This window comes from Colobus angolensis, unplaced genomic scaffold (genome assembly GCF_000951035.1).
Source record: "Colobus angolensis palliatus isolate OR3802 unplaced genomic scaffold, Cang.pa_1.0 Scaffold22, whole genome shotgun sequence".
Classification (NCBI taxonomy): Eukaryota; Metazoa; Chordata; class Mammalia; order Primates; family Cercopithecidae; genus Colobus; species Colobus angolensis.
In genome coordinates, this window is record NW_012115377.1 from 693,152 (window position 1) to 699,132 (window position 5,981).

At 52.8% G+C, this 5,981-nt stretch overlaps 1 protein-coding gene across 1 annotated transcript in view; it reads right to left on the reverse strand.

The window, feature by feature from the left end:
* Positions 1 to 5,981, reverse strand: part of MATK (megakaryocyte-associated tyrosine kinase) — a 26,843-nt gene that overhangs the window by 9,559 nt on the left and 11,303 nt on the right. Inside the window, exon 2 of the mRNA XM_011943447.1 lies at positions 3,718 to 3,848. The gene's annotated coding sequence lies outside the window, so the exon portion shown is untranslated. The remainder of the gene's footprint in view (positions 1 to 3,717; positions 3,849 to 5,981) is intronic.

Sequence of the window (5,981 nt, forward strand, 5' to 3'; positions counted from 1 at the left end):
CCATGGGAAGCGGGGTTCTTGGGGCGTGGAACGGGAGCCGCCAGCGAGGGTGGCGGGGGCTGGGGGTGAGGGAGAGTGAGCTGCCCGTCCGGGGAGGTAAGCAAGGCGCCGAGCCCGGACACCCAGAGGATCCTTCGTACTCTGCAATTCCAACTCCCTCACTGCCGCCCATTTTAGCACCCACACTCTCAGAGGGCTATTGGTGGTTGACAAAAAAAAGAGCCTTCAAAAATGTCACTCACTATCAATATCCTTATCATAATCATCAACATTAAGGGAAAATGGGGGTAACAGAATCATCGGGAACTGTAATCATCCGGATGCAAATTTCTTAGAGCTGCCCTCCTCAGAGGGTAAAAGGGGGCCCAGGGAGCTGGGGGAACCTGGCTCTGCCCAGAGGTAGGCGCTACCGCTTTTCCAGCAGGGATTTCCTCCCCCATAGGGTGGGTGGGGGCCTCACCCACTTTCACCTCACAGAACAGTTTGATCTCACTTGGTCTTGGTGGACAGGACCCTGGCCCCCAGCGATGGCTTTGTGGTTGGGGTGACCAAACCGCCCAATCCGCTTCACCCAATGCAGGCCTTTATTTTTATTTTTTATTTATTATTAGTATTATTATTATTATTTTGAGACGGAGTCTCGCTCTGTCGCCCAGGCTGGAGTGCAGCGGCCCGATCTCCTGGGTTCAAGCAATTCTTCTGTCTCAGCCTCCTGAGTAGCTGGGATTACAGGTGCCTGCCACCACGCCCAGCTAATTTTTGTATTTTTAGTAGAGACGGGGTTTCACCATGTTGGCCACGCTGGTCTGGAACTCCTGACCTCAGATGATCCACCTGCCTTGGTCTCCCAAAGTGCTGGGATGACAGGCGTGAGCCACTGTGCCTGGTGCAAAGAATTGGCCACTTTGAATCACAAAGACTCTAAGGCTCTTTCAGGCCTCAGAGGTGGCCGCACCAGTTTCTAATGCCTCCTGCCAAGGAGCTAGGGGACTCACCCCTCCCTTATGCCAGCCTGAGTGGGTAGACTGGACTCCCAGAGTCCCCCAGTCCTGAACTCCCCACCCTCCACCTCTCATCCTTGGTGACCCACTGTCAACTCGATTTCAGAAGTTCTCTGATTTGCGGGTCACCCTCCTGGTGCAGGCTGGTGACAGAGCAGTCCCCTTTCTGGTGTCCTGGCTGCCTCTAGATTTTCACCTTTCCCTGCATAGCTAAGGGATGGAAATGTGATGGTGGCCCTCCCTCACTCTAAATCCTTCCATGGCTCCCCACTGCCCGCAGGCGAGAGCCTAAAATGCTCAGCCTGGCATCCAAGGCTCTTCATGTTTGGCCTCCAGCTGATCTCCCAGGTCCCATTTTCTTCTCCTCTCACCAGGGAACTAATATTCTAGTGAGTCCGAACTGCAGGAGTTTCCATGCCTTTGTGCTGGCTGTCGCGTCTCCCCTGGAATACCCTTCCCCTGGTGTCCAGCTGGCCTCTCCAAGCTCACCCTCCCATGTGCAACTCACGTGGCACCATTTGGGGAAAGCCTTCCTCAAGGATAGCCCCACACTTCCTAGAGCAAGGTCCCCCTGAAAGGGCCCCTTGCCAGAGGCACTAGCTCTGTTGTCTCACTGTGTGATGGGTGCGAGCCTGGCCATCTCTCCTTGGTCTTGGTGACTGAGCCCATTAGCCTGCCCGAGAAGGAGGCCAGACTGGAGGAAACACAGCCAAGAAACAGGGAGAGACACTGACTCCCAAGGGAAAGATTGGTTCCGTATCCTTAGAACAAGCGATGCCTGGAATTCACGTGACACCTGGTTTTAGCAGCCGGTGTTTCTTTTTTGATTTCTTCCCAAGGGGGTTCCTGCCACTTACAATCAAAGGGATTCTTAATACTCAAAATAGTACCAGAAGTGGGGAGTTGAAATTAACAGACTAATGTGGAATTGCTGAGTCAAATTAGATTGCCCTGATCCCAGCTGGGAAGAGGGATGCCTTGAGCTTCTCTTTCCATAAGTCCATAAATCCGTCTTCCATTCCCTCAGTTAGGCGGCAGTAGGCTTCTGTCCTTTGCAGTGGAACAGCCCAGTGGACACAGTAATCTCTCCACCTCCTCCTCCTCTTCTTCTTCTTTTTTTTTTTGAAAGAGTCTTGCTCTGTTGCCCAGACTGGAGTCCAGTGGCACGATCTCGGCTCACTGCAACCTCTGCCTCCCGGGTTCAAGTGATTCTCCTGCCTCAGCCTCCCAAGTAGCTGAGATTACAGGTCCCCGACACCACGCCTGGCTAATTTTTGTATTTTTAGTAGAGACGGGATTTCACCATGTTGGCCAGGCTGGTCTCAAACTCCTGACCTCAGGTGATCTGCCCGCCTCGGCCTCGCAAAGTGCTGGGATTACAGGCGTGAACCACCACGCCTGGCCTCCACCTCCTCCCCTTCTTGACTGCTTTTCTATTTCTTTCCTATCCAAATCTCACCATTCTTCATATCCCACTCTCCTCCCAGAGATCCCCCTCTGGGTGTCATCATCTGCCTAACCCACTACTCTCCAAATTCCTAGAGATCACTGGGACCAGCCTTCTCATTTTAGAAGTGGAACAGCTGAGGCCAGGCATGGTGGCTCACACCTGTAATCCCAGCACTTTGGGAGGCCAAGGCAGGCAGATCACCTGAGGTCAGGAGTTCAAGACCTGCCTGGCCAATGTGGCAAACCCCGTCTCTACTAAAAATACAAAAATTAGCTGGGAGTGGTGACGGGTGCCTCTAATCCCAAGTACTCGGGAGGCTGAAGTAGGAGAATCGCTTGAATCCGGGAGGTGGAGATTGCAGTGAGCTGAGATCGTACCACTACACTCCAGTCTGGCAACAGAATGAGACCCTGTCTCAAAAAAAAAAAAAAAAGACCAGCCTGGCCAACATAGTGAAAGCCCATTTCTACCAAAAATACAAAAAATAGCCAGGGGTCGTGGCACATGCCTGTAGTCCCAGCTACTTGGGAGGCTGAGGCAGGAGAATTGCTTGAACCTGGGAGGTGGAGGTTGCCATGAGCCGAGATTGCACCACTGCACCCCAGCCTAGGCAACAGAGTGAGACTCTGTCTCAAAAAAAAAAAAAAAAAAATAGAGATGGGATCTGGCTATGTTGCCCGGGCTGGTCTCAAACTCCTGCACTCAAATGATCCTCCAACCTGGGCCTCCCAAAGTGCTAGGATTCCAGGTGTGAGCCACCACGCCATCTCAGCTCACTGCAACCTCTGCCTCCTGGGTTCAAGCAATTCTTCTGTCTCAGCCTCCTGAGTAGCTGGGATTACAGGCACGTGCCACCACACGCAGCTAATTTTTGTACTTTTAGTAGAAATGGGGTTTCACCTGGTCAGGCTGGTCTCAAACTCCTGACCTCAGGTGATCCACCCACCTCAGCCTCCCAGAGTGCTGGGAGCCATGGCGTCTGGCCTACCGGCCTCAACTTTCTTTCATGGGGTTGTAATTTACTATTAGAAGATCTTTGGGGAGGATGCTCCTCTGTCTATGATTTTAGCAGCACCCACAGCTTCATGGCTCTGGCTGTGGGATAGTCTAGGGTGTGGCTCCCCAAAAGGGCTGGGGACGCTGCAGCTGTCCTGCTGTCACGGTCACTGCGGGCCCACCATATATGGCAAACCACCATCACTTGCCTAAACTAGAAGTGTCAAAATATCTGCAGCGGAAAACCCAGCCGCCTAATGTGCTTCTCACCAGAAGCTGCTGCTGGCCACAGGTCCTTCGCCGAGGTCTGCCTTCTCTTCGTTCAGGAGGGAAATGTCCTGCATGAGAGGGACATTTAAGACGCTCTAGCACCCCATGGAGACTTTCTCCTCTTCCTCTCTCTGCAAATCAATGATATTTAGTGTCAGTCCTCCCAAGGAACCCCAGGGCTCCTGGCAGGAGGCCTCACCCCGGAAGAAATAATAAGAGGAAACAAAAGGGTCTTGATCCCAGAGAAGGGCAGACTTAAGGAGCTGGTGTTGGGTTTCCAAATCGTCAAGGGCCGGCCTGGGGTGCAGGGAGCTCCCCAAACTGGGTGGAGACATAGACACTGAGCTGTGCCTGACTCTCGGGGGATAGATTTAAGCCTGCGGTTTATTTGAATCAGAGCCACAGAAGGGGTCAGTCACTTCAGGAGGGGGTGAGCTCCCTGTCCTGTGAGGCATCCAAGAATTGGCCACTTTGCTTTTTTTTTTTTTTTGAGACGGAGACTTGCTCTGTTACCTGGGCTGGAGTGCAGTGGCGCTATCTCGGCTCACTGCAACCTTCACCTCCCGGGTTCAAGCGATTCTCCTTCCTTAGGCTCCTGAGTAGCTGGGATTACAGGTGTACACCACCATGCCCTGCTAACTTTTGTATTTTTATTTTTATTTTTATTTTTTTTGAGACGGAGTCTGACTCCCGTCACGCAGGCTGGAGTGCAGTAGCGCGATCTCGGCTCGCTGCAACTTCCATCTCCCGGGTTCGAGTGATTCTCCTTCCTCAGCCTCCTGAGTAGCTGGGATTATAGGTGCCTGCCACCACGCCCAGCTAATTTTTGTATTTTTAGTAGAGTCGGGGTTTCACCATGTTGGCCACGCTGGTCTGGAACTCCTGACCTCAGATGATCCACCTGCCTTGGTCTCCCAAAGTGCTGGGATGACAGGCGTGAGCCACTGTGCCTGGTGCAAAGAATTGGCCACTTTGAATCACAAAGACTCTAAGGCTCTTTCAGGCCTCAGAGGTGGCCGCACCAGTTTCTAATGCCTCCTGCCAAGGAGCTAGGGGACTCACCCCTCCCTTATGCCAGCCTGAGTGGGTAGACTGGACTCCCAGAGTCCCCCAGTCCTGAACTCCCCACCCTCCACCTCTCATCCTTGGTGACCCACTGTCAACTCGATTTCAGAAGTTCTCTGATTTGCGGGTCACCCTCCTGGTGCAGGCTGGTGACAGAGCAGTCCCCTTTCTGGTGTCCTGGCTGCCTCTAGATTTTCACCTTTCCCTGCATAGCTAAGGGATGGAAATGTGATGGTGGCCCTCCCTCACTCTAAATCCTTCCATGGCTCCCCACTGCCCGCAGGCGAGAGCCTAAAATGCTCAGCCTGGCATCCAAGGCTCTTCATGTTTGGCCTCCAGCTGATCTCCCAGGTCCCATTTTCTTCTCCTCTCACCAGGGAACTAATATTCTAGTGAGTCCGAACTGCAGGAGTTTCCATGCCTTTGTGCTGGCTGTCGCGTCTCCCCTGGAATACCCTTCCCCTGGTGTCCAGCTGGCCTCTCCAAGCTCACCCTCCCATGTGCAACTCACGTGGCACCATTTGGGGAAAGCCTTCCTCAAGGATAGCCCCACACTTCCTAGAGCAAGGTCCCCCTGAAAGGGCCCCTTGCCAGAGGCACTAGCTCTGTTGTCTCACTGTGTGATGGGTGCGAGCCTGGCCGTCGCTCCTTGGTCTTGTCTCACTGTGTGATGGGTGTGAGCACGGCCATCTCTCCTTGGTCTTGGTGACCGAGCCCATTAGCCTGCCCGAGAAGGAGGCCAGACTGGAGGAAACACAGCCAAGAAACAGGGAGAGACACTGACTCCCAAGGGAAAGATTGGTTCCGTATCCTTAGAACAAGCGATGCCTGGAATTCACGTGACACCTGGTTTTAGCAGCCGGTGTTTCTTTTTTGATTTCTTCCCAAGGGGGTTCCTGCCACTTACAATCAAAGGGATTCTTAATACTCAAAATAGTACCAGAAGTGGGGAGTTGAAATTAACAGACTAATGTGGAATTGCTGAGTCAAATTAGATTGCCCTGATCCCAGCTGGGAAGAGGGATGCCTTGAGCTTCTCTTTCCATAAGTCCATAAATCCGTCTTCCATTCCCTCAGTTAGGCGGCAGTAGGCTTCTGTCCTTTGCAGTGGAACAGCCCAGTGGACACAGTAATCTCTCCACCTCCTCCTCCTCTTCTTCTTCTTTTTTTTTTTGAAAGAGTCTTGCTCTGTTGCCCAG